General features: G+C 43.0%; 1 protein-coding gene across 1 annotated transcript in view; it reads left to right on the top strand.

The window, feature by feature from the left end:
- Positions 1–19,490, top strand: part of pde1cb (phosphodiesterase 1C, calmodulin-dependent b) — a 74,193-nt gene that overhangs the window by 6,756 nt on the left and 47,947 nt on the right. The window lies entirely within an intron of this gene.

Raw genomic sequence — 19,490 nt, forward strand, 5'->3', positions numbered from 1 at the left:
AGACTGCATGGTCGTCAAGGGTAGGTCAAGTGCTACGATGTATATGCGATGTATATACTGTGTGTGTGTATATATATGTTACAGTATGATTGGAAAACCAGTCAGATTGAAAAAGGAGTGCTCGTTTTCTTCGAGTTTTTTCCCCCGCGGTTGTCCCCCCCCCCCCCCCCTCCTGCTCGTCCGTCTCGGAGGTACTGAGACTAGGGGGAACGATTTATGATTCTGTCCCTATCGGGACCTAACTCGGACGGCGCTGAGTTGGCTGAAGGTGACTTCGCAACTCGCTCGGCGGGTGCTCCTTTTTCAATCTGACTGGTTTTCCAATCATACTGTAGCATATATATATATATATATATACACACATGTACCGTATGCATAGTTGGGACCGCAACTGATGTGTGAATATATAGATGCCATAGTCTGTGGCAAAAATCCTATTAAACAGCTTAAATTTGGGAAAAGTTACAAACCAGCTTCAGTCATTTATGCTACCAACCTGCTGAGGAGAAACAATACATGACAAAAAATGTCTAAAAGTCACCGTCTGCTGATTGGTTGTTATGTCACGTATAGCATGCTGAGTGCTACTGTGGGTTGATGAGATTGTAAAGCTTTTGTGCTTTATTGCCCACACACATGTACATATTGGTGCTCCAAGTCTGCATACAGTATACTGTACACTGTATCTTAGTGCAGTCAAACAATGAAAATGAATCATCCATTTTATGATTGTTCAAAGAGATATTTTTGTTTGTTTAATACTCTTATCAACATGGAAATGGACGAATATGCTTGATTTATGCAAATGTTTATTGGAAATCAATTAACAACCCCAGAACAATTACACACAACGCTCAAAAGGTATTGCATTAGCATAAAAACAAGCAGCAGGAGATGGGCATAATGATCTGCTAAATTTAACAACATTACTTAGTGATATACTGTATGCACTCACACAATGTAGCTATAGTGTCCACCTTCATGCTTGTAAAGGTACACTATATGATATGATATATACACACACACACACACACACACACACACACACACACACACACACACACACACACACACACACACACACACACACACACACACACACACACACACACACACACACACACACACACACACACTGTATATTCCTTCAGCCATGGCTGCATGGGACAAGGCTACCCACTGGAGTCTATTTTGCTTTAGATGAGCCATTGACCCTCATGCAGCAATACAGTCTGTGCAAAAATCCTACATATGCATTCATGCATACTACACACAGTAATCTAACACTGAGAGTGTAGAAATTGACCCAGTTGTACCGTGAGGGTCCATTTGGATACATTTTACACTCTCAATATCTCAGTGAAATTGACATGTTTTCATTACTGAGACACAGGCACGCACACATACTGTGTAGCACATGCACACACACACATAAACTGCACATGTGCAAATACTGTAGACACAGGCACGCACACACACACACACACACACACACACACACACACACACACACACACACACACACACACACACACACACACACACACACACACACACACCCACACACACACACACACCCACACACACACACGCACACAGTCATGCACACACGCACTCACGCACGCACGCACGCACGCACGCACGCACGCACGCACGCACGCACGCACGCACGCACGCACGCACGCACGCACGCACGCACGCACACACACACACACACACACACACACACACACACACACACGCACACACGCACATACGCACACACACACACACACACACACACACACACACACACACACACACACACACACACACACACACACACACACACACACGCATGCACGCACACACATGCATAAACACTCCTCTGACTCACCTGATAAAAGGTTGACATGCTCAAGTGTTGACTCACACTTATCATTAGCAGATAATTGGAGCTGTGTCAGGATGAGCATATGGAAACACAATTGAGAGGATACAGAGAACAAGTCAGCATGATGATGAATAGTGTGTGTGACATCTTATCCATTCCAATATGAAAGTTTCATTAGTTTGGCTCTGTTGGAGATGCCAAGTGGTGCTCTGGGGAAATCAGGCCCCTCTATTGATTTGTCGAAGGCATTTATTTACATGCCTTGAACCAGAGATTAGTTAATGCTACCTGATGGGCGGATAATGTACATTTAAGTATTGCTCATTAAGAATCTTTTCCCGTGCCATACAGTAGTAACCGATGACCAGTGACCAAAGGAAGGCATTCAGTGTCTAAACTCGGGACTCTCTAAAACATAAAATAGAAGGATGTAAGATGTATAGTCTACTCTATTATATAGTGCAAGCATTTGTTTTTGTATCTTTTCCTCAACCTCACTCCTACCCTGCCCACTCTTTCTGTAAGAGTGTAAAAAGGCATTATGCCATCCACTGAAAACATAATGTATATACTACACAAGACACAAGAGGCCACTTGATCTGCACCTGTTTCTGCAGAGAGGTTGAATTGACAGCTATGTACTTTTTCCACTCAAGGCCACACTCACTACAGCATTGTGGCAAAATGTTAATAGCATGTATCTGACTGTGAATTGTAACCACATCCCTTCTTTTAAATGCTAGCCCCCTCTATTTCATGACATTTCCAGTGAAAATAGTAGTGTTATAGTAATTGAATACAGCATATTTTATGCTACATACTGACGCAATTTGTGGTTGCTGGAGGTAGCGGCTAAGTCCCCCCCCTCCCTCTCTCTCTCTCTCTCTCTCTCTCTCTCTCTCTCTCTCTCTCTCTCTCTCTCTCTCTCTCTCTTTATTGTTTCACTCTGTCTATTATAGTCAACTGATATATCGGCAATTATGCAGCCAATGTGTCCCTACTTTCAACCTGATGTGCCTACTTTGGGCATGTCATTATAGGCACTCGTTTCACACTTTTCCAAATCTTTTTCATGTTTTTGAAAAGGGCATAAGTGGTTAAATCCTATTAGGCTTGGCTAATGGCTAATGGAAGGGTGGGTCGACTGGCGGACCTTTGATGTCACTCTGACTCAGCCATAACCATATAAGGAGTTACAAATGCAGCTACGCCCAAATATGGAGTGTGTTGCGTAATCTCAATGTGTCGTCATGGCATCAGCCGTAAACAAATCAGTCAGCTCCATATATGGGAACAAAAGGGGGCATGCCCATATATGGGCATATATGATGACATTAGCAATCTCCATATATGGGCATAAAAGGGACATGGACTGACAGATATAGCCTACAAAGCTCCGGTTATATCCATATATGGTCTTGTGCATATATGTTACCAACCGGCATCAAACTTGGCGTGTGCAGCGGCAAGGACTTCTGCCCGCAGTCGAGTCGTTCGGATATCCAATTGTTTCAATTAGGATTCAAAATCCTATAATGCCATATTATAAATTCCTTTTTTCTACTAGCGCGGTAGTTCCGGGACAAACAGGAAACCGATGCATTTCCGTTTCAGTTTTCCGGCCGGATGATGTCATTTTCGCAGGAAAGACGCCCCACTTTAAAAAGAAAAAAAAGTTTATAAAAGGCTTACCGGGGTGAAATTCATGGAATGGGTGTTGTGAAACATTTGCCACTCACAAAATATATACAATTTAACATTTTTTTTTGTTGTTTTTTTAAAGTGACCTAGTATTACTTTAAAATAAAAATATTATTTGTGTTCATTTTTATTTATTTGTTTGCTTAGTTACATGTTCTCAAATGGAAACTTTAAACAAATCTAGTTCTTCAAATTGACTTGAAAATGACAAAGTACCAGTCAAGACCTCAGTAATTGAATCGGGATTGTCGTCAGACCCAATAATCTGGCATCGGTCGGGCTCTAGTCTCTATCCATCTCTTCTTGTCCCTGTTTCTCTCTCTCTGTGTGTCTCTCTCTCTCTCTCTTCCCCCCTCTATGCTGGGTGGGCTGAGTTCTTGTGTGGAGGAGAAGGGGTGATTGACGGCTCCTTATGTGCCTGTGTAATTACGGCCGGGCTAATTGACAGAGAGGAACGCCGGGACTTTGTCATTACTGACACACCAGGACAGCCTCTCTCACTTGCAGATGGAGGGAGAGATATCCCTCTTTGCAGAGAGAGGGCTTGATGGTGGAGTGGAGGAGAGGAGGAGGAGGAGGAGGGAGGAAGAGGAGATTTTATTGTGGGGAAATGTGTGTGTGTGTGTGTGTGCCTGCATGTGTGCGTGTTTGAGAGAGAACGAGAAAGATAGAGAAAGATGGAAGGGGGCCTGGTGTGGTTGTAACTGTTTCACCCATCTTCTTTGCGATCATGGACAGAAATAAACAATGAAGCTCAAACATCAACTCTGCAGGAGGCTCATACATTTTCAGTGGCAGATTCAAAGATTCACACTTTGTCACATGCTCATACATGTATGACTATGTGCTGTGAAATATTGATGCTGGCAGACTCCGCCAGACTGTGCCACATGGACTGTGACAAGTAATATTCAACACATATTACAAAATATAATGCAAGGTGATTAAGAGCAAGCTTCCCTGTTCAATCTGTGGATAGCAAGTTAATAGCTATACATTTTGTGAGCAGTAATGATGCAGCTAAGCCTAAAGTGAGCTTAGTAGTGTGAGGCGAGCTGTGATTGGGTAGTGGTACTGTATGCATCTTGAACAATGGCTACTCATCACCATTGATGTCCTAATATGCTAATGTGAGCTTTAACCTTAATGTAAATTGAAAACACGTCTTCGGCTTATGGAATGTACAGTGAAAAAAAGACTGTGAGAATAAATTAGCAACCGAATATATATAGAATGTACAATTCAGAATTAAACCTCCCCTGGGTTATTGAGTTCCAATTGTCTGCTTCAAGCACAGTTGTTAAAGCTGCACAGTAGAGTACCGACTGTTGAATTCCTGCTGAATAGAATGGCTCAGGCTTATGGCAAATAGTTGTTTGTTGTTTTGTTTTGTTTTGTTTGGTTGTGCATTGTTTTTGATGTAAAGTGTCCTTGGGTTCATGAAAGGCTATTATTCAAGCTATTATTATTATATTATTAAAGTGCCAGTTATATGTTGTCATATTTCAGAAGACAGAAACAGGAAATTTAAATGGAAAGAAATTGTCTCACGTATGTAAAAACCAGTAGCCATTATACTTTAGGAGCATTATCCAATTTGGCAAACAAACAAAAAACTTCTAGAGGTTTAGAAATATATAAATATATGTGGTATTTGCACAAGATAACGTCATGAAAAAAGGAGGGGAAAATGGGGGGGGGGGCATTCTTAAGCTTGTAAATATACCACAGTAGTCATTCCATCTAGCTCATTCAGATCTTAAAGCCTTTAAGTGATTTGCCATATGATTCAAGGCAAGTCTCCAGCCTTAAATTGCTTTCTCTGTTCTGCCCAGTTGGCCACTACTGTATGTATTATGTGTGTATGTGTATGTGTATGTGCAACAACGCGCGTGCGTGTGTGTGTGTGCGTGCGTGCACGTGCGTGCGTGCATGCATGTCTGAGTGTTTGCCTGCTCTCTTTCTCCCAGGACCTGCTGTGTTTGTTCAGATTGCAGTCTTGGAAGCCATACATGGCTACAGCAGATGTTTTGGTACCCTTAATGACGCAAGCTGCCCAGGCATCCACAGTCTGCTCTGCTCTGGATGGTGTTTGCCGTTGGGGCTTGAAAGACTCTCTTTAGACAAATAGAAGAACTTTCCCTAGTTGCATCCAGACCCGCTGAGTCTATTATTCATACAGCCCAAATGCTTTCTATCTACAATCTCTCCCTCTCTCTCTCTCTGCGTGTGTGTGTGTGTGCGTGTGTGTGTGTGTGTGTGTGTGTGTGTGTGTGTGGGGGTGTGTGTGTGTATGTGTGTGTGTGTGTGTGTGTGTGTGTGTGTGTGTGTGTGTGTGTGTGTGTGTGTGTGTGTGTGTGTGTGTGTGTACGTGTGCGTGTGCGTGAATGCGTGCGTGCGCGCGTGCATGTGATATATTTTCTCCGTGGTGGCAAGCTAGTGGGAGATAGAGTTATCTTAGTCCAATTGTAATTTGCGGACAGATGCTTTTTTAGGTCAGTTTTTAATGTGGATAGTGTGTGTGTGTGTGTGTGTGTAGTGGCAGAGGCTCTTGGTTAGGGGTAAAAAGCTGCAATGATTCTTAGTGTGCCAAGGGGCCTTCAAACATGCCATAGGTTTTAAATGTTTAGACATGGGGGACCCAGTGTGACATCTTGTCAAGGGGCCCCATATTTCCTTGAGAAGTTGGTGTGATTGTGTGGAAGTAATTTTGCAGTTGTATTGTTTGTACCTATGACAGTCCTTATTTCAGTCCATAAACCCTCCATATAAATTTCCTATAGGAACTAAAGGATATTTTGATGATACACTGAATCCATCAGCTATAATGAGTAATACTTTTTCACTAAATAAGGATGGGTCACCTGAGGTGGCTTACAAGAATGGTAAAAAGTGGAGAGGAGGATAAATAGTGTCTTCCTGAGAGCCATATGGGAAAATGGAGCTCTTTGGTTAATGTTAGTAATCAGAGAGAGAGTGTTCCAGGCATTGGCTGCATTTCAGGAAGAGTCTATTAGATGCCATTACCCCAGCCCCCAACAGTTTTCCTCGCTCTCTTTGTGGCACTCTCTTTCTCTGTATCTATAACTTTCCATCTATTTTTCTCTCTCTCTGTCTATGCTTATCTCCTGCTTTATCTAGCACTGGGGGCTTTTTGTCAGTAGTTAATGTTATTGGGTTATTTATTGGAGATGGCTCACTTCAATTCCTTGGCTCTCCTACAGGTGTGGAGTAAACAAATCATTGTTATTGTTACATTGTAAATTATGTCAGCCCCAGACAAAGGCGGACAGATGGCGTGTAGCGATGATGACCTTTCCCCGAAATGTAATGTGTGAATCCAACTTTCAATTTGTTGGACGCCGTCACAGTAAAACCTTACCTGACTGACCCTCACACATCATCACATTGGATTCCATTCCTTTCAGTATGATACAAAAGTCAACTTGCAGAGAAAAATGCTTGAGATAGCTAATACAATGCACTAAATATCATTGTGTCGTAATTTTGGCCGAAGCTATGAATGACTTGGTGGTATCCTATACTATAAAATGAACAAAACTCATTCCGTTGCCTGTCCGTCCTCATCCATTGTTCTTCTTCAGTGGGTTTACCAATCGATCAGAATTTCCGACCGCCATGTGCATGTGGTGAGGAAACATTTTTCTTGCGATTTTTTCCCCAAGAATCCACACATTTGTATTGACAAAGCATTGTCAGATTCCGCCCCAGAGTTTAAAAAAAAGTGCGGTGGGGCGGTGCCCTAAAGCTGTTTATTATTAGCCACAGGCTATGGGATCTAGCCTGGAATCCAGACTCTGCGATTCTCTCCGTTCCGCTGACTTATTTTTCCTCACTTTACTCCTCAGTCTGGTATACCCATAGAGTTATAATATATCTAGATAGCGGACTGCCCCGCCCCCACCTAATCATTTCAATGAAAGTTGCTCACAAGCGCATAAAGCACCCGGAAGTACTTATACTTCTGGATTGGCTCCAACGTTGGAGCTATATGGGATCTGTACAGTAGTACCAAGGATGCTGATGCATCGAACCATCGCATGGAGTTCAACTTGGTTGAACTCAACGTGACGCCGTGGCGGCATGTGACTGCAACCTGAAGCTCCACCCCCTTGCTTGCATGTTTGACTGTGCCCTTATAGTAGTGTGCTGGACCTGACTTTGAGGTTATACACTCACACTACGCCAGAGAGAACGACAGCTGGGAGAGAGAGCTGGCTCAACAATGCAGACTTACAAAGGAGTTTGATTTATACACGTGGCAAGCAGCACACCCAGCAAAGCTGTTGTTGTTGATGTACGTGTGTGTAGTCAATAAAGTGTAGGAGCTTTAACTACAAAATAGTCTCATAAATTTTGCGGGCAAGAACCCAAAGGAGCACTCAGTGTGCTACATTGCAACACATTCTCACAGATAGGCGTCAGTTATTGCCGCTCTGTCATTTTAACTCCCTAATGCGCAGTGTCACTATAGGACTACAAACGAAAAGGCACGCAAGGCAGCTTCAAATACTACTCGAATAATGGACAGCTACCTTGGTGGCTTACCTGGTAGCAACGCTTGACTAGTAACCTCAACCTCCTGTGATCAAATGTGATCAAACGTGGGTACAACGTTTCTTTTTCTCTTTCTCCGCATAGTTTTTGTGAGGATAGGGTTAGGATTAAGGTTACGTTTAGGCATATTTTTGTGAGGTTAGGGTTAGGGTTAGGTTTAGGCATATTTGTGTGAGGTTAAGGTTAGGTTTAGGCATAGCTTTGTCAACATGCGACGTCGCCATGGCGTCCCTTCATGTCAACACTTGACTTTCAGGGCGTCCTATCATGTCAAAACAGGAAAAAAAATCACGTCTGCTTCGCTTGCCTATGTACCGTACATGTGCAAGTAACATTTTGAGCAGCTTCACAGGATTCTTAGGGTGTGGTCACACAGAACTTTAATTCTGCCAATGCGGGTGGATTCGGCCAATGCCTTTCGATGGAAAAATAGTTTTTTTGGGGGGGGGGGAATTCTCGAATGGCAATAAACCGCTCCGTTCCCATTGAAAAGCATTGTTAGATTCCACCCGCATAGGCAGAATCAAAGTTCGGTTTGACTGTACCATTACAGTTGTTTAGTTCTTTTTATACTTTAGTTTTTTGACCATGTCCTCATTCAGGGCTCTGACAGCCGCAGGGAAAACTCTTTCCGAGCCTTGAGCCCCGGGCTGTTATTTTATCACTCTCACTTTGCTGGTGCAATGTCCAAGGAACTGAACAAAAAAAAATGTCACTGTACCTTTACACAAGACGTAACAATGAAAAACCTTGTACTTTGAATGCAATAACAGAAACATGAATCACACTGCCTTGTTTGATTTGTCTTTTTACTTTGTTATCAAGCAACTCAATGAATCAATGAAAATATAATCACTACAATTTTTGGAGTAGCAGATTCCTCTGTTGGCAACTATTCAACTGCAAATCAGTTTTCTGAGAAGAGTTTCAAGTGCAGTTTCCTTCAATAATCTTCTGTGTTCTCCAAGTATTCTGGGCATTAAAGGAGGAGTTCACCCAAAAATTTACTTATTTTCTATCAATTACACACCCCATGAAGCCTTGATTTCATGGATTTATTTTTGTTTTTGTGGCATTCCTAAGACAATAATTTGATGACCGTGTGTATTTCCGGTAGGACACACAAATAATCTACTTTGTGTCTCCAACCGGATACATTAGCCGGTAGGAGACGGGAATCAAATTATTAGCTTAGGAATGCGACAAAAACAAAAAAGAATCCATTGATTCAAGGCTTCATAGGGTGTGCAATTGATAGAAAATAAGTACTTTTTTGGGTGAACTCCTCCTTTAAAACATCTCTAGTTCAGCTAACCTCCATTAATTTCCAAAGTGTAATTGAGTCTTATCTGACTGTAAACTAGCATGTACCCGTATCATGTACAACTGTCTGAGGAAATGGATCTCCTTTCATCTTATCTCTAAATCTATTGAGTTCCAGGGCTTTCCTGGGCAGACTGTCTTGTCTGTCCGTAGCAGTGATCGCTGTTTTCAGATAGAGCCGTGATATCAATGGTCCTTGTTGGTCTACAGCACAAAAAGTTTCCTTGGCAATTGATGTTTCTTATCTGCGGTTGCAGACGGAACATTTGGTTTGTGTGCTCCAGGTTGGGTCCTAGTCTGTTATACTTTGTTGCTACTTTTTCAATTTTGAAACGCTGTGGCCCATGTCTTTTATTTAAATTTTTTGGAGTGCTTTTTGAATTGGCAGACACCTCTGCTGAAAGTGGAGACGTGTCTGAATTGGATATACATTTGAATGGCTTTTGTGACTTTCTCCAGCAGTGTCAACTCCCTTGCTGTGGCGACGCACCAATGTGATACACAAAAGAAACACTGAAGGATGATTTATACTTTGTTGTGCGACGTGTTGTGCAACATTTTTGTTCAGTTCAATACATTGTTTTTGTATGACTCAGTCATTCGATGAAGTATATCTTACCCATTATGTCCTTTCTTCCTCTACTTCCTTTCTTGCTTCTATTCTCTCTCTCTCACTCACTCTCACTCTCTCCCCCTCTTTCTCCCCCTACCCGGTAATTAAGGGGGTAAATGTCCAGCTCAAATGAAGCCTTAAGCCTGAGCTAATTACAGTCTTTTCTTCCCTTTTCCTTTTCCACGGCTGCACCCTGCATGGAATCAGGTGCTCCTTTCTTTGGAGTCTCAGTCAGTGTTCCTCACTCGATGGAAGTGCACGTTAAAACTACACAGGTGCACAGGGGACCACTGTCTATATATACAAAGGCATAGACACTTGGCAAACACATCAATGTGCATTTCCATACATGAACATAGGACATAAAAGGCAGCAGGTTTCAACACCCACGCACGCACACCCACGCACGCGCACACCCACACACACACACACACACACACACACACACACACACACACACACACACACACACACACACACACACACACACACACACACACACACACACACACACACACACACACACACACACACACACACACACAGAACTGAATGTGAAAGGTGCACATGCATGCATGCATGCACACACACCTGTGAAATCATGTTTATCATTCAGAAGCCTTATTGAGGCTTTGTTTATAAGCTGAGCCTGTGATGTACTCTACGTGTACATCAAAACATAAATATATATGTAGGCTACAACATAAATGTCATGGCTTTCCATGTGCCGCCTCACTTCACATTTCCAACTTCCTCCAGCATATATAGTCATGCAGCAGATTTATGGCATGAATCACACCTTTAATCTGTCCGTTTACACACTTCCATTTCTTTTTGCTACCTATTCCCTGGCCCCTGTTTGCAGTTTCTCAGGAGGGTAATGACCCAGGAGAGAGAGATTGTGTGTTTGTTTATTTGTGTGTGTGTGTGTGTGTGTGTGTGTGTGTGTGTGTGTGTGTGTGTGTGTGTGTGTGTGTGTGTGTGTGTGTGTGTGTGTGTGTGTGTGTGTTATTTGTGTGTGTGCGTACTTCCTTTTTTCCCCCATTCAGCCATCATCATCTCTGACGGGTACATTCCAATCTTACCCTGGCTCCTTCATATCCTGACAGCTCAGCCATTTCATCCCCTGTGGGAGTCATACGGCTCAGATATATTCACGCTTATTGGACAGCTATTACCTCCAATTTGAAAGTATGGCAGTGGCTACAATCCATAGGTCAACCACAGAGCAGACACAGTCAAGTAGACGTATTGACCTAATAGGTCAGTGGTTTTCAAGTCAAGGACCCCCAAATTTAACATATTTTGTGCCCAGACCCCCATAAGAGAGGATTCAAGATTCTTTCAGATTTGTTCAAAAATAGCAGATCTATAAGCTCACAACGCATCACATCTCAATGCATTGGGAGCTTGTAGAGCGGCTATTTTTTAATAGCCAAAGTATAAGATATAGGGAGACTGACAGTGGGGTCGCGAAATTATTTTGGGTTATTATATAAAAATAAATAAAAAGCAGTGTTGTTTTTGGCAGGCATTTTAGATTTAGTCTTAGTCTTTTGGACGAAATGCTTGTTAGTTTTAGTCACATTTTAGTCATTTCTATCCTTGATAGATTTAGTCTAGTTTTAGTCGACGAAAACTCAAATGGTTTTAGTCTAGTTTTAGTCGACGAAAACTCAAATGGTTTTAGTCTAGTTTTAGTCATTGGTTTTAGTCAAACAAATAAAATAAAATAATTTATTTAAACTAATTTAATTAGGTCAATATACATATCGTATTTAAGATATGACTGCTAACAGTATTATCATAAAATATATCAAATTTTTAGGGGATAACACAATAGGATACAACGTGTGTTACAACACATACTGTAATTCACACAAAATACTGCATGTTCAGAAAATAGAATAGCCTAGATCAGGTTCTCATTATCCACCATTATGTACTGATGTACCACCATTATGGTGGTACATCAGTAGTACCACCATTATGTACTGATGTTAGCGTACACCTGCCCCATCCTATTCATATGCACAATTCACACAGGAGGCAAATGTATTCCTACTAAAAATGTTGTATTTTTGACAGTTGTGTACATTATGGTGGCACTAAACTGGCACTTAAACTCATGCAGTTGAAAGAAAAACGTCTTAATAGCTTAATAACCACATGGTACCCTCTTTCTAAGCAATGGGAAAATTAGAATGTACATATACTGTACTGTACATAGTGTATGTAAGAACTAGGTAAATTAAGTTACTGTACTGTTGAGTTCCAAGGATTTACTCGACACGTCACAGTCATAGGCACGATGCAAACAACCATTGAACCCCTACGTCACTGACGTACCCCCTTTTTCACTTGCTTTCACTTGCCCCTGTCCAGCCAAAAAAGCCTGCATGTTTTACTCATAACAATCCATAGCCTTGATACAAGGCTAAACAATCCAAGTTAGCTTAAGCCATTGGTTCTCAAAGTGCGGTCCGGGGACCCCCAGGGGTCCTTGAGGGAGTTCCAGGGGGTCCCCAGCTAAATTATGGATAGTTAGGAACCAAATGGACCCTTATGGGTCTGTAACTCTGAGAGTGTACAAATGGAACCAAATGGACCCTAACGGGTTCATTTGGTTCCATTTGTACACTCTCAGAGTTAAATGAACATTGATTTTACAATATGAATTGGGGTCCCAGAGATAGAAATGCCATAAAATAGGGGTCCGTAGCCTTATGCATGCCAAACTGGGGGTCCTCCAATTAAAATGGTTGAGCATTGACTGCTAGAGCTGTAAAAATCATCTCGTATGAGGGGGTCCGTGGCATCTCTTTTCAAATGGGGGTCCTAAGGGCTAATAAGTGTCAATTTAGGGGTACTTGACATGAAACAGTTTGAGAACCACTGGCTTAAGCACGCCAGCTTTAGCCTGAAGCTAGCGTCAGATGTTATGGAAAACTGGGAAGTACGACAAACATTACCACGGGCCAATTGTCGAGTAACATCGACTTATTATGTCAGTAAATGGACTGCGTTAGCTTACCGTTGCAAAAATAGTAGCATGGCACGCTTTCTGGTGTCTCTTATCTCCCTCTCCCGTTAGGTGCATTAGGTTTCCTTTCAGATGGATTGTAAAGTAGTATGTCCATAATATATCCATTCTTCTTTTCAGACCACCTAACCCATTAAAACCTAATAATATGCCCACTATCATAACTTAAGGCAGCTAGGCAACTCGCGTATTCACTTCATAACAACAACAACAACAACAACAACTACACGTGAAGCCGGCATCAGTGTTGCCAGATTCTGTGAAAGAAACAAGCAACCAGGTCTAGGAAAACCAGCCCAAAAGAAGCGACTATGGGCCACATGAGCACTTACAACTTAGTACTTAAACCTACTGTATACATCGGTTATTTGAAAATAGCAGATCTACAAGCTAACAACGTGTTGCATCAAGAGCGACACGTTGTGAGCTTGTAGATCTGCTATTTTCAAATAAAGTTCTTGGTGGAAACTTATAATAAAATAACATGGCAACACTGCCCAGACCAGGCCGGTATCCCAGCCAATCACAGAGCCCCCCCTCCCAAAAAAGGAAAAGAAACCAATCACAGAGCCGGATGTTGCAATGCATCCTAGAACCCTCCCTGTGATTGGCCACTATTCCCCCATTGAAATAATATCGCTATAATATTTTGATCTCTTCATGCATTTTGAACGTCCCACCCAATAAAAATTTCGTCTCGTCTCGTCGACGAAAACACACATTCGTCTCGTCATATTTTAGTCATCAAAGAGCTATGTTCAGCACGTCAACGTTACGTCTTCGTCATGAAAAAAAGGGGCGTTGACTAAATCATATCGTCTTCGTCATCGTTGACGAAAACAACACTGGTCGCGAGTCAATTTCCGCATTATTTTGGGGTCGCGGGCTGAAAAGTTTGGGAACCCATGGGTTAAAGCGGTTGAACTGATTTTGACGCTATATTAACACATTTTGCTGGGGACCCCCTGGAACCTCCTCAAGGACCCCTGGGTCCCAGGACCCCCTAGGTTTGCTGGTCTGCCAGTATGCTCACTCAAACACCTAAAACTGATCCTGAAGGCCACGGCCTGCCATGGTCTTCAACCTATCCTACATTTTCACCCCTTCTGCATTCCCATAACCCATTACTGTAAGACCGGGAAAGTATCTGTGTCATTTTTAGATTTCTTTGGCTATTCAAAAACTGCAGATATACAAGCTCATTAGCCTCGCGTGGCCAGACAATATCACACGACACACTGCGTGGATATTAGTCTGGTCCCTATCAACGATAGATTTTTTTCCAAGGGGCGGTTACAAAAAGATCCAAACGGACTCTATTGGTTAGACCTAAACCAATCAGAGCAGTGCTTCCTTGTACAAACCAATCAGAGCAGTGCTTCCTTGTACGTCATTGCTCCAAATAAGGTGATAAGCCCGCCCACATTTGGATACTGGGCCCTGATTGGTCCCTCACGACTTCGGAGGGAGAGAAATGAAATCTCTATTGAGGGGGGCCAGACCTAATCTGCCGAGGGCTAAAGTGCGATGCAATTTTGCAAAGGCAGATTCGTCTGGAACCAGGCTACAAGCTCATAGCACGGCACAGAGTACCGCGCTATGCTTGTAGATAAAAATGAGCTTGTAGCAACAAAAAAAATCATTCCCGATTGAATGGGTTAACTGGCTTCTGGTTGCTGCTCACAACCAATTCAAAACACTGGTGATGAGTGATGACCTACAAGGCAGTCAAGGGCACAGCACCCGCTTACCTTCAGACCCCCCCCCCCAGCCCCACCACCACCGCTTCCTACACGCTTAGATCAGCTAAGATAAGACATCTGTACTTTACCTCACGACCCGTGACCCCGTCGCCTTAACTGATTGAGCTTCGCTTAACGTTTCTGCCGCATAGTCAATGTACTGTAAATGGAACGACTTGCGTCATTCCCGACATCCATGGCCCCAACTAGGCTGGCGCTGTAGTGTGTTTAAATTAATCAATAATTCAGCCAAGCTGTGCTGCTAACCACTTAGTTAGGACTGACAGCTAGCTGACAAAGTGGGTAATGACTTGAGTAGTGATGCTGGGGCCTGTAAACATACGCCAGGACAGTGAAGGATTTTGTGTTGTGAAATGAATGATGTTGTTTTTTGTCTCGGAGTGGAAGGCTCTTTCATCAAAATGGTATTTACGAACCTCTGTGTGTAGCTCTTTGTGTGGAGATGTGTGTACGGATGATTTGTGTGCATGTGAGACAATAGTGTGTGAGTGCATGTGTGAGTGCATGTGCATGTGTGCGTGGGTGAGTTTGTGTGTGTGTGTGTGTGTGTGTGCGTGTGTGTGTGTGTGTGTGTGTGTAAAAAGCTGCAAGGATTGGATTCTAAAGCCCGATTCATACTTTGTCGCGGGACGGTGTCTCACGCAGGGAATAAACGACGTACAAGCTCACAACACGTCGCGGATGCAGCGGGTTGTGAGCGCGTGGGTCGGCTAATCTCTGCCGTTTTCTGCGCACGACACTATCGCGCGACGGAGCATAAATTAGGCTTAAGGGTGCCAGACCAGTGTGTGTAATTTCTGCATGTGCCCTTGCATTGCTGCCCGTGTATGAGCAGTTGTGTGTGTGATACTGCAGAGGAGGTATCCTTGCAGTGAGGCAGGCAGAACACTGTTCTCTATCTCTGTTTAGTTTCTGTGTTGGACATGCTGGACTAAATGACCTCTCCAGCTCTCTCTCAGACTGTGATAAAAATGTACTCTCTCTCTCTCTCTAGCTCTCTCGCTCTTTATCTCTCCCTCTCCCTCCCTCCCTCTCTCTCTCTCTCTCTGTTCAGAATCAGAATCAGAATCAGAATTTATTGTCACATCAGAGCAGAGAACGCTTCAGCAGGACTTAAAACCGCAGCCGCCGTACTTATGTACGATTCTAAACAGAGGTTCCATACCATCCACGATCCACCACACTGTGACTCCGACCATGATGTTGACTTTTACATATTAAACTCCCTGCGCTGTCCAAGGCATTCCAGTGGTATGAATTAATAACTTTGAGATGCTAATGGTTATGAAACGAGACCGGTAGCGTTAGTAGGGAGTTTACTCTAGCTCGCAAATATAGGCTCGTTGATGGCTGGGTGTATCTATTCATGTCAAACAGAACAAAACCACCTGTCAATGTGCATTTGACAATAATTTCTCATCCCTGAGAGACATTATATCTCTCCGGGGACGTAGAATTGTTGGGGTGGGCGGAACATGAACATCTACTGTAGCCGCTAACCTAATTAACGCAATGCCTCTCCACAACTCTTTGAATGGACCCCCCACCCCCCCCCCCCCAGCCTGCCATTCTGAAGTAAATGAGGGGCATTGAGGGTGGCAGAGACATTAAGATGGAGTGGTCTTTCCACTGAGCAACACGCCTCTCATCTCCACGCTACCGTTTGTTCCTGCTGAGCATAAAATTAATTAGGCTTAATTGAGCCATTAATGCATGCTAATCGACAGCGGTGGCATCGAGAAAACGACAATGTGGCGTCACACTGGAGGATTAATGGGCCACCTTGGCATGCGATGGAGACAATTGGACCCATGTGAAGCTTGAGGTTTGGTAGTACTTGAGAGTATAAGCATCCCAATCAGGCCATAGCCAGGATTTGAGAGATGCTGAGGTTGTGCTTGCGTGTGAGTGCGTGCCCTGGATTCAGCCCCCATGTGACTGTTATTTTTAGCAGAATAACCTTTAAGTACAGTACATTCTAAGGTTAATTCCAATGTCCTCTATACCTTAACTTCATGTTATGGTGGATGGCATTCTTGTGCTCTTCAATAGTTTGATGGATGGAGCATGCCAGCGACCTGTTTATTACTTGCTCAACTATTTACAGTTTCTGTCTCTCTGTTTGTCTTTCCCTCTAGCTATTCCCCCCCACCCCCCCTCTCTCTCTCTCTCTCTCTCTCTCTCTCTCTCTCTCTCTCTCTCTCTTCCTGCTTCAAACTTTTGTTTTTATTGGCACATTTTCAAGAAAAAATACATAATGACAGTAAGAATTGTGCAGGACAGGTTGAAGAAACGCAGAAGGGATTGTAAGAGTAACCTACCCTAATATAAATAAATAAGTATAAATAGATAGCTAGATAAAAAAAGTTGTGTACCTGAATGTGATCATTAGGTACAAACATTCTTGATAAATTATTGACATACGCTATGGCATTCAGAGGTTAGTACACAGCTTTTTCTTTGTCCAACTTCCTATTGTCCTGTGGGTCTCAACAATCACAATGTCAGGATTATTATTCCTGTAATCCCCCCTAATATGAGATAGTATTATGTTGTTGCTCTGGGTTAGTCTGAGACATATAATCTAATTGAAAGGACTATTTTCTCTCCCATTTCATTGAGTTAGCTCACTCACAGATTTGTGAGTGCATGCTTGTGCGTGCGCGCGTGTGCGTGTGTGTGTTTTGTGTGTGTGACCTTTTAGGTCCCATCCTTTGTAGTGTAGAAGCCACTGCTTTTAAGTATATAAGGTAACCTCGACTCTTTACTCCATATAGATATTGTCAACCCCCAGGTTATCTCATCTCCATTTCCCGAGGCCTCTGGCCTCTCGTGACAGAAGACACATGGTATGCCATTACCTATTGGGGGAGGACAGTCAAGGTCAATTGCAAAATGCCATTATGGCAAATTCATCCAGCTAATACAACAGTGCATTCCCTGGAGTCCAGTAGATATTATGAAACTAAACTGGTGTTCCTCTGTGAGATGACTACTTTACATTATGACAGCACACACACACACGCGCACACACACACACACACACACACACACACACACACACACACACACACACACACACACACACACACACACACACACACACACACACACACACACACACACACACACACACACACACACACGATTTATTCTTGGTTGTGCGCACGTGTCACACACCGGAAACTGCATGTCTACAAGTTTTCTCTTCTCTTCTCTTCTCTTCTCTTCTCTTCTCTTCTCTTCTCTTCTCTTCTCTTCTCTTCTCTTCTCTTCTCTTCTCTTCTCTTCTCTTCTCTTCTCTTCTCTTCTCTTCTCTTCTCTTAAGGTGTTCCGACCGTGCATGTGTTTAAAATGCTTAGGAGAGTTTTGAGTTTGCCAAATCTGAAATCCATAGTTAAAATCATTAGCCTCGCAGGAGGTATTTGGCACATTAAACACCAGCTGCTGGCTGCTAGCATGGTGGAAGATAATCAGCATTGGAAGGCTGCCCATAAACTAATGCCTGAGTGGGCAGATGTATTCGGGATAAACGCTACGCTTACAATGTAAGCGGAAGTTGTGGTGTTCAAGAGTCATTACGTACATTGTGGAATGTGAGGATGTATTATTTTTCATGATGAGGAGATGAGCAGGGATTTGTGTGTGTGTGTGTGTGTGTGTGTGTGTGTGTGTGTGTGTGTGTGTGTGTGTGTGTGTGTGTGTGTGTGTGTGTGTGATTTTTCCTTTATCTGCTGAAAGTCGACACATAATGAGCATAAGCTGGTTTAAACAGTCACACCTTGCCTGAGTCAAACTAATTATCAGAGCTAGGTATGATCACACACCTCCACACAGAATAAATGAGCCATCCCTATACATATTCTGGACTGCATGTTACATATCTCGAGGTCGTGTGGATTTCAGGAGCATGTCGAAACATGGTTCAGGGCAAAAAGGGTGGAATCTGTAGGCTGGACAAGAACTGCTGCCGGAAGTGTCTAACCGGAAGTACTTGAAGTACACAGTAAGTTCTAGTAGGCTGGACAACATGTAGCTCTGTACTTCTGGTTAGACGCCTTCGGCAGTGTCTTTTCCAGGCTTTATCTCCTTTGAGGTAATGGAAAAAGTCTAATTTTGGTGAGAATCAATCAGAGACCTAAATACGTTTTTCATTTCCGTTAGACCACGTTACAAACCTGTGGCAAGCCAGAGACCTTTAGGCTGTGTCCGCCATCATATTCACACTTGTGTATTATGTGTGGCTGTATTTGTTATTGTGTGAGAGACCGAGTCAGAGACTGACAGAAAACAGCTGTTTTGTCTATTGACTATATGACTCATCCAGCAAGGGAGTTCAGCGACCTTTGAAAATCTGATTTCAACGTATTAGTGTCTTGTAGGTAAGTTGCTGGCATTTAATACTCTTGATGTGACAGGATGAGTTTGGAGACTACTGAAAAGGGCATGTGAAATGTACAACTTGTGTGATTGAATGGGGAGTAGGGATGCACCATATTGAAATTGTGTCCATTATATACTCTGGAATGATGCGAATTAGGAACGCATGCCCCACCCGGTTATGCAATACCGTTGTACCCATTGTACTCGTTGTCA

Source organism: Gymnoscopelus braueri, assembly GCF_963280865.1.
Source record: "Gymnoscopelus braueri genome assembly, chromosome: 10".
Lineage (NCBI taxonomy): Eukaryota > Metazoa > Chordata > Actinopteri > Myctophiformes > Myctophidae > Gymnoscopelus > Gymnoscopelus braueri.